Source organism: Eutrigla gurnardus (genome assembly GCF_963514095.1).
Source record: "Eutrigla gurnardus genome assembly, chromosome: 11".
NCBI classification, from domain to species: Eukaryota; Metazoa; Chordata; class Actinopteri; order Perciformes; family Triglidae; genus Eutrigla; species Eutrigla gurnardus.
In genome coordinates, this window is record NC_139925.1 from 15,441,312 (window position 1) to 15,451,541 (window position 10,230).

At 42.6% G+C, this 10,230-nt stretch overlaps 1 long non-coding RNA gene across 1 annotated transcript in view; it reads right to left on the reverse strand.

Moving 5' to 3' along the window:
- Window positions 1–5,315: 5,315 nt before the first annotated feature.
- The window catches only part of LOC311020526, a 12,081-nt gene continuing 7,166 nt past the window's right edge, over window positions 5,316–10,230 (reverse strand). The window contains exon 4 of the long non-coding RNA XR_014597909.1: window positions 5,316–5,831. This is a non-coding gene — a long non-coding RNA (uncharacterized lncRNA). The remainder of the gene's footprint in view (window positions 5,832–10,230) is intronic.

Below are 10,230 nucleotides of genomic sequence, written 5' to 3' on the forward strand. Positions count from 1 at the left end.
GTGTGTGTGTGTGTGTGTGTGTGTGTGTGTGTGTGTGTGTGTGTGTGTGTGTGCGGGTGTGTGTGTGTGTGTTCATACCTTCAGACGCTGGCAGGCAAACAGTGGTTTGGGTGTGAGTGCCTGTACCTGTTTCCATTCAGGTAAAGTGTGTGTACATGTGTTTGTACATACATGTGTGTGTGTGTGTGTGTGTGTGTGTGTGTGTGTGTGTGTGATTGGGTCTGGTGGATAGGGTGTTAGCTTCATGGCCGCCCCTGGCCTCCAGACCTCTCTCACAATCAACCCCTTCCTCTGTCTGCCTCAACACACTGACCTGGGCTATTGTCTAGCACAAAGCACTTTGGAGAGCAGCACCTCACCAGGCATTAGCATTTTAATCTAAACACACACACGCACACACACACACACACACACACACACACACATTGCAGGCTTGTGTGAGCGTAAGGCCTGTCAACAAAAAGATAATATATCTGCAAAGAAGTGATTTTATATGAGGAAAAAAAAAATATCTGTCACAATGGGAACAAAAAAACAAACTTCCATCAGACTGAAAAGGATTCCTCTGTGAATAAATTCTACTTTACTTTCTGCTTCGGCCCATCTGCTTTACTTTTCTCACGGTGTGTCGACTACCTCTCCAGTTCCCCTACAATCCACAGGTGTGTTTAACAGAACAAGGGTTTATGCACACTGTCGAACGGAGGACGTTCGTCCAACTTAATTGTCAACATTTAGATTTTAACATTTCTAAATGTAATGTTTTCGTAGCGGCGTGCACTTAACATGACTCTGCCTACTGTCAATCACCAGACACCCAGAGGGAGAACTGGAAATCTCAGCCAGGTGTACATGTCACAATGAGCTTCACGCTCACATCCATGATACTCATTTAACTGGGTCAGAATTGTAAAGTTACTCACTAGGGTTCGCTTTTTAAGTGAGTCAACATGTTAACTGCAAATGTTTAAACCTTTAATTGGGTGACAGTGTATCATCTAAATGGTATGCCACATACAAAATACCAAATATCCTAATTTTACTGTTCAAGAAAGTACTAATCAGCAGAATATTAGCCATATTCAAACAAGGTAACAATGTATTCTATAAGCATTTGGTTTCTTACAGTTACAAGCCGGTTGGGTTTGTTTGGACTCCGAGTCGTGTGCTCTGTCTTCCGGTGACGGTGGGGAAAGAAATCCCCTCAGTTACATGAAAATCACACTTAAAGAAACAAAAAGGGTGTCATGTTCCAGGTGAATCGGGAGCCATAGAGTTATGCCTTGGCTTAATAATAATGATAATATAAAAAAAAAACATAACCGGTCTAAAAATATGCAGCCTGCCTGCATGAGGGCGATGAGGAGGAGGAGGATGTGGTATCTTCCTGTCTTCCTCTTTCATGCCATCCCACTCTCCGATTGGTATAACAGGTAATTAGTGGTGTGTCATGGCCCTGGGGGGCTGGGGAACGAGGCAAAGGTAGGTGAGAGAGAGAGGCAGAGAGAGAGAGAGAGATTTCTGATTACCTGACAAGTTAGGGCTGGAAAGGCTACACTTAGCCCATTAAAGATTTTTTTTTTTTCGGCATGACATTTGAGAGCGGCTGCGAAGCTGCGCGCCACCTTGCCATTTCCCAGTACACCGGGCATCCATTTAGGGACAGGCATGGAAGTAGGGAGAGGGAGGGAGAGAGAGAGGGGGAGAGGCCATCGCGGCATCACAAATGGATTTCATTCACCAAGGTGAACTGTAGTACGCTGATAAATGCACTTTCTTGAATGTCAGCAAATGTCACCCAAGAAGCCATTTGCCACTGCTTTAATAGCTTCCCCAAGACTCACGGAGGGAGTGACAGAAAGTAAGGAGGTATAAGTGAGATAAGGAAGACGATGAGTCACGCGGAGTGAGGGACAGACAAAGCGAAGGGGGGGGGGGGCAAATAAATGCATGTGAAGCTGGTGCAATACATGGGAAACGACAGAGGGATTAAAGGCAGTGAGAGAGAGAGAGACAGATGAGAACAAGGTTGGGCTTTTGTCACTTCCACATGATTAAGCAATTAGCTATTTGAGATGTCTCCAGCAAGGTGGTGCAACTTGACAGAAGTGGCTCTTTAGAACATAATCCCCCCCCCCCCCCCCCCTTCTCTTCCCCCTGTCCACCGAATCCGTCTCCACACCTGCACGTCCTTCAACTTCTGAACGTATTTACAGTATGTGTCGGTTTGCCTTTCGCTCCCTGTGTACATGCATATAACTGCATGTACAACACACTCAGCCGTGTCTGTTCAAGCATGAGTTGACATCATTAAGTGTAATGTGAGAGCTCGCGGATTCGGTTGACGCCTCGGCTTCCTGAGAACTGTCCCACACAGCCTGGGCTGAAACACACACTCACACACACACACACACACACACACACACACTAAATGCATAAACAACACACAGTTGCCTTTAAATGTGTTAGTCGGCAGTTGAAAGTGTGTTTGTGGTTCTTCGTCCCGCGTCGAACGCCCCATTATAAGATTAATAAATGGTTTAACCTGTTGCTCCAGGTCTTTTAGTGGTAAAGAGGTGACAGATAAATGGGGGGGAAAGTGGTGGTTTTCCTAATTTCCCCACTTCTTTTTCTGCTTCTCTCATGCAACACCCAAACCTGTTGTTTTCCTCTCACTTATTCAACATTTTTTCTACTTGTACATTTTGTGTTAATCCTCGTTTTGTCTGTGTCCAACTTTTACAATGCTTTATGCCTACACATGTGCTCAGTATGCCTGCATTTAGTATTAACAAATATTTCCCTGTGTGTGTGTGTGTGTGTGTGTGTGTGTGTGTGTGTGTGTGTGTGTGTGTGTGTGTGTGTGTGTGTGTGTGTGTGTGTGTGTGTGCAGGTCGCTTTGACTGCACTAAGACAACGCTGGCTGCAGCCAATCCTAATCCCCCATTCATTTCCACAAGCAGTTGCTAAGGTTACAAATTACCTTTGGTGCTGGTAAGTGGTTTCTTTTATGACACTGGACGCCCTAATCCTTTTACTGAATACATATTTCATTTAGGATTAGCACAACAACGGATACAGTTGTTCTTAGAATATTCCAACTCCGGCGCTGTGTTTTGTTCGTGCTCATCGGGCACGCTGCTTGCATATCCACGGCCAGACTCTCCTTTAAATTAACTAAACAAATTATTCAATCTTTCTTCTTTTATTTCAATCTGCTCTGGAGTTGTGGGGAAGCCTGAGGGGGAAGAGGAGCTCAACCAAGCAGGAAGTGTTAGATAGCTAACAACACTGCTATTATCTGGTACACAATTGATTAGACCACATTATTCTCTTATTCAGGTTTCCATGGTGCGTTCAATGTCTTTTAACAGATGGCAACATTGGAGACCGTTTCTTTCTCTTTCCCAACAGTTGATGCACAATTATCTGCTGTGCTTTTGATTCAAGGCCATCAGATGACATATTCTCTCTGTTCCACAAACACAGATGTATCTGAGGTCAGTATATACACACTGTCACCATCATGGTATTTTATACATATTAGGTCTTAGTGTCAGATTGTTTGAAAATCCGGCAAATCCAAGTTTTTTTTGTGAGACAATTTGATCACACAACTTTTATGTTACTTTACACAATTACTAAAGAAATAAAACAAAATACTGAATTGTCTCTTGATGACAATGCAAAATAAGTTTATTTTCTATGACATATTCATTGACACAATTCAAAGCGGTTCACATGACATCAAATAAGAAATGCAGAATATTACATTTAGATAACATATTATAAGGATAAAGGATCAAAACAAATGGATTAAATGCTGAAAATAAATAAAGGTAAGATTCAGTAGAAAACATGAATGCTTTTCATCTGGTTTATAAGGTTTTTTTTAAGATTCCTGGAAGTCAGTAGCGATGTGTTCAGTAGAAATAAACGCTACTCGGGAACAGTGAATGCACCGCTGTCTTATGACTTGAGAGAGGGAGATTGTCATCATCAAAAACTATGTTTCGTTCTTTAACCATGCAGAGATTTGGAGACAATTGTTCATATTTTAAACTCTACGTGTTCTTTATAGGACCCTGTTAGGGATTTGATGCGGCTATTAGAATTTGTACCTGGGCCTATAGGGCAGGATTTCTGGGTTGATTTTCAAAGAGAGTTTAGGGGATTTCTAAGGATAATTATGGTTTGTCTTCTTCTCCTCTTTCTCCCGTCTGATCCAAGTTGCTTCCTTGTAGAAGAAGAGTTGGAGGAGAGTGGAGGAAAGATGTGTTAGGGCTGAGGTTAGAACCTACTTAAACTCACGTTTTCGGATGTTTTACTGAAATACAACATCAGCAAATGTGATAGCAGTATTTTACCATTAGATAAAATACTCTTAGGTAGTTTAAAAGTTGGGGGTCAGGGGTCATGAGATGATCAGATTTATTTTCTTTTTATAACCTCTCTGGGCCTAAAACAGTTATTTAATTGTATTTTATCGCTACGTACAGGGGAAGTTGTCAAAAGGGCCCCAACTACAGTTTTTTTCTCAGGGGCCACAAGCCAAAACGTCACGAACCAATGATTCGATTTAAATGAGTTGCCTAAGTTTATCATGTGTTGTTTTAGGTAAAGGACAAGTAACTCCAGCTGTCCCTAGAAATGTAATGGAGTATTAGGTGCTTAAGTAAGTTGATGTACTTAGTTTCTTACCACCACCGCTGCTCGTCTTATGTGATAGCTGACTTCCTGCTCAACTGACAAAAAAACCCCAACAAAACAAACAGTTTTGATAATTAGCGGCTGCTGACTGATTGGCTGGCTGGCTGAATGTGTGATCGACGTATTGACTGGCTGCCTCTCTGCCTGCCAAACTGACTGACTGGCTGACTATTGAGGCTTAGTCCTGCTATGTGGTGAGATCATCATCACTGGCAAACACAACAAAAGACTGATGGGAAGAGGCTGTCAGCTTGTGTGTGAGAGAGTGTGTGTGTGTGCGTGCGTGTGTGTGTGTGTGTGTGTGTGTCGGGGGGGTATAAGTGTGTGATGGCTTCATTCCTGTATCAACACGGTTCTCTCTGTGGATGAGTCAGGAGGCCAAGCCTGACCATCGCCCTCACACACACAGACACACACATACATAGCAAATCAAAAAGCTCTCAGTGTGCGAACACAAACACGCATGCACACACACATACGCACGCACACACACACACACACACACACACACACACACACACACACACACAATATGGGCTCGGGGTGAAGTGGTGCTTAGAAGGACTGAACTTGGGGTCAGGGTGGAGAGAGACAAGAGAGGGACAGATACCACTTCTGTTGGAGACACGTTTTATTTTCAGCGTCTTCAATGGCTTTTTTTCCTGCAGATTTTAAAACCACAACATCTTAAAAAAAAAAACGTTTTTTTTTTTACAAACATATCACAGTTGTACATTTCCCAAAGCCGACTCTCTTCTCTCGCTTTTCAGCGTGAGTTGCAGGAATAAAGAGAGCAGCAGAGAGAGAGAAGTGACAGGAAGAGCGAAGCACTTGTTAGGAGGGACACATGGGGGAAGGGATTTAGCGTAACACCCAGCTGTCTACCTGTCTGTCTGATTGAGGGGAAAGTGGGGTTTTCAGTGTAACACAGAGCCAAGCTGTTCTCCTCGGTGACGGCTAGAAGTGTGTGTGTGTGTGTGTGTGTGTGTGTGTGTGTGTGTGTGTGTGTGTGTGTGTGTGTGCTCCCGTTGCTTGGTTGGTCTCTGGGGCGCCATGGTGAGGGAGAGATAGGCAGGCGACCAAAATCTCTCTCTCTCTCCCTCTCTCCAGTTTGGATGTCTCTATACGGGAAAAAGAGAAAGGGAGAGGATGAGAGAGACACAGAGAGGGAGACAGAAACAGAGGGAAGGCAACGACAACAAAACAGGCCCTCTCCATGCCAATGCAAAGCCCCACTGTATCTCTGTTACTCGCCTTCTGTTTTTGTCTGCTGAATCTCAATCACCTGCTTTGAGGATATATGACTTCTCCACTCCCAGTTCAATCTCTTCATCTTTTTCTCTCTATACTCTCTGCTGTCCGTCCTTCCATCTTTTCTTCCATGAGCGAGTGGTTTTATGCGGGTTGCCTCATTCACGTTGTTGTCCTGTGAGTTCCTATACTTAATCACAGGGGTCACCCTCTATGTAAGACCGCCTATTATAGTTAGGTTTCTGTCAGAACATATTCTGCTGCTGTGAATGGGTCGTTTTTTTGCAGGTTTTTTTGCATGTTGTAAAGTTTCTTATACTGTGTCCTGACTGTCATATCATAATGTGCTATTTAACGGTATTATTTAAGCAAAAATCAAGTGAAGTATTAAAAGGGAGCCTTTCATAATATTAACAATCATCACATGATATAGAATTTCTTTTAGAATTCACTTTCAGGTATTTTTTGCTAATTCTAATCAAATATGCAAAGCTAGCACATTTGATTATAATGGAGGAAACTGACTTTGTGTATGATGAAATATCAAATATTAAAGGTCACATAATCCATTTTGGCTCTTTTCATAAGGCTGTGTGTGTGTGTGTGTGTGTGTGTGTGTGTGTGTGTGTGTGTGTGTGTGTGTGTGTGTGTGTGTGTGTGTGTGTGTGTGTGTTCCCACAGTTAATTTATACACAATCCTAATTTTTCTAAGCAGTTCAGCAGTAAAAGTAGAAGTGACACCAAATTGATTTTAAAGCATGTTTTTTATTAAAGAAATATGTACTAGTATATATAACTGCCGTAGAATCAAGTCTTTCAAGTTGAATATTACACATTTTTCGCACAAAAATGGGTTTCTATTTAAATGTAAACTCCAACTGTTAAACCTAACAGCTACAATGTATGAGGTTTATATTCTACTGTCACTCGCTGAATATTGAATATAGCTAATACAACAGAAAGTGTTTTTCTTTCTTTACATATATGAATCCCAGCCTTTAATGATTGGTGCTCTTGGTGCCTCAAAGAAGTTTAATCTAAATCACAATTTCATAATGCAGTCATTCTCATCACATTAGAGCACAACTGAGTAAAACGGTTAAAGGCCTGAAAAATGATTCAGTGGCAATTAAAATGGCGGATAACCCACCTGACCTGCAGGCAGATAATCTGTGGAAACAAGAAGAAGAAGAAAAAAAACATATACTCTATTTCCTTTCAATAACTTACATCACTGGCATGCTGCTTAAATATGGTTTGATGCAAGAGCGTAAGGGCATTTTATTAATCATTGGAAAATTTGACTTCTTTCTGACAGTAAAAAAATTATTATCAATCATTATCAATTAAAGGGCAGATAATACAAGTGGAAGCACTAAATAGATTGTTGCAGTACTGTGGAGGACAATAACGCCCAAATCTAAATTATAGGTGCAAAAAAAGTATGCCTGGTTCACAATTATTCATCTCGCCTACTTTTAGATGCACTGAATACAAAACAAAATAATTTAAGTTTTAACTTTTGCTTTGCTGTAACGTGTAATATGCTGGGACATACACTCTTGAAAACATATTGGAGGGGCGGGGAATAAACGGTATAAACAGCCTTGAACATGAGGATATAAATAGACGCTCACATGTCGCCATACACAAAAGATTTCTCAGGGAAACGAGGAGGGATGCAAAGTGCTAAACTCACCAGCAATCCGCTGACGTGATATTGGTCGCTTTTCCTGGCGGGGGAAGATTTAATAAACGCAGAAAAACAAACAGGGCCTGTGCGGTGACGGGGGTTGCGGAGGAGGGGTGGGGGTGGTGCTGCGGGGTGGAGGACGGCGGTGGACACATCCTCCTCCGGTAGGAAGGAAGCGGTGTTGTGGAAAGAGAAGCAAACAGAAGCCGCGGACTGGTCTCTTTAACCCCGCCGTGAACCCGTGACCTTTACCTTCCGACTACTTCCCATTACCTCTGCACGACATTCGGGCCCGCATACCGCAGAGCGCGCACGCACACGCGGCATTGTGTGCAGCTGTTGGGGGGGCAGCGAGGGCGGCGGCGCGCTGTTCATAGAGGGGTCAAAAGAATGAAAACCGCCGTGTTCGCAGGGCAATTATCAAAAAAAGGAGAGAAAAGAAAGCCATGGATGGTCTGTGCAGACAGTCAACTGGGAGAGAAAATATGCTGCGGCCATGTTGGCCAATATTTAACCGGAAAAGTTCCTTTTTTTTTTTCTTATTTCGTCTCTTTTAATGGGAGGATTGAAAAGGTTCGGAGCGAATAATAAATTACAAATGAATAGAGATAATTCACATGTGTGAATAATAAGTTTCTGGGTCATGACTTTAGTCGTTCAATATTCTTGGATGATTCAATCACAGAAATCCCCATTATTATGAATATTGCTGACGTGTCACAAGGGAAAATATCAAAACTATATTGCATGAATATTTAAAAAAAAAAAATCTTATGACGTGATCATAAAGCAGTGATATGCAAGAACGGATAGCTGAGTAAATACTTGGTTTGCATACTAATTGTCGGATCTTTCGTTTGTTCAACAACTAAAAGTCACATTACAACTCTGATCATTAAATTTATTTATTTATTTCAATGATGGAGAAAACCAATCCTGCCTCCTATGAATCGATAAAGCTGTTTTTTATTTCAGTTTATATACATAGAGAGACTATTTCCCACTGAAGATAGCAGGTTAACTGAGTGGAAAGGTCGCGGCTGCTGCAGAAGAGACACGACGCGGCCGCATGGAGACGCGATGGAGGGCAGATCCACAACTGCAGCTGCCGCGCATGAATGTTTGATAAGCGGGCGGGATAATGGCTCCTTAAACCAGTCAAACATAAACATCTCCATCGCGCTCTGACATCTGCCATCCACAGCTAATAAACCGGCGCTGAATAATGAATCCACATTATACAATAAGAACTGAATGTCTAAATGCGACATGTCAGGGGTATGCACTTTGTTTTTATTTTATAATTACTTAAAAGGGGACTTTCGCTGATAAGTCTGAGCATCACTCTGGGTCTATTTTTTTGTTGCGTGTGTAGGCTGGACGTAGCAGGTTACACGCAGGCTCCAACGCTTCCAGCATGTGTGTAGGAGCCCCATGCGTACGAAAACATTATGGTTTCAGTGGCAGCGAGTGGGTGTGCGTAGTGAGCGTATCTAACTTGATACTTCAACCACCGATACAAGCCAATCAGACTGTACTGAGGCAAACATACCCCACAACGAGCAATGTGGAAATCATATTGTAAGCTGCAGTGAGACAAAGCTCTCAAAGACAAGCCGACAGAAATAATAATAATAATAATAAAAGAGGCTAGTGAAGGCTTTTTCTTTTTTTTGTCAGAATCCAATATAAATGACATCTTTTGTAGCATTCATGAATGCAGATTTGTTCCAAGTGTTGAACATATTTCTGTCGTATGGCCATTTAGTGGACACTTTATTAAGACTGAAACATCTCTTATTGCACGGGTCTATATACTGATTAAACAACCCACGTTGGACCAGAGGATGCTGACAATCTGAATCCTGTCGTTTCAGGGCTTTGCCATTTTGAAACGGAGCTATAGCTTAACTGTAATAACAATGATTATATTTATGCATTATTATTTTTGCAACATTGCTGTCACTCCGAATCAATAAGAACCAATAATGCGATTAATTTTGCTTTTTGATGGAGCTCTATGGGTCAAAGTGTTGTTGACCTGTTGCACCTTGCTCTCCCTTTCTCCTGTACACCAGCCCCCCCCCCCCCCCCCCCCTCTCACCTGCTCTCCCAGACGTCGGCTATTGATCTGGTGAGCCAAACGGAGATGCGTGACATAAATCAGATTGGACGGGCGCTGTTCACCCGTAAGTAACGGGCTGCTCGGCTGCCGCACCCCTCCGTTATTATCCTGTAAACTAATATGGAGTTCCAGGACGGCTAGTTCCGGGCCTCGCCTCTGATTGGCTGCTGGGTCGGAACCGCTGTGATGTATTCTATCAAGAACTCCTGAGAACCGACACTACGCCGGCGCCGAACTGTTGCCTGGCAACCACTTTACGCAGCCACTATTCGAGATTTTGTTGGGGGAAAAAAACATGTAGTCAAGCAAATTCCATTCATTGTTATATATGTGTCATAACCTTTTTATGAAAGGACTTGGCGCGAGCACGCACGAGACCGAGAACACACGAGTTGGTAGCTATTGGTTTGAGTGTGTGACGCGTTTAAGAAGAAGGAATTATAGGCCCATT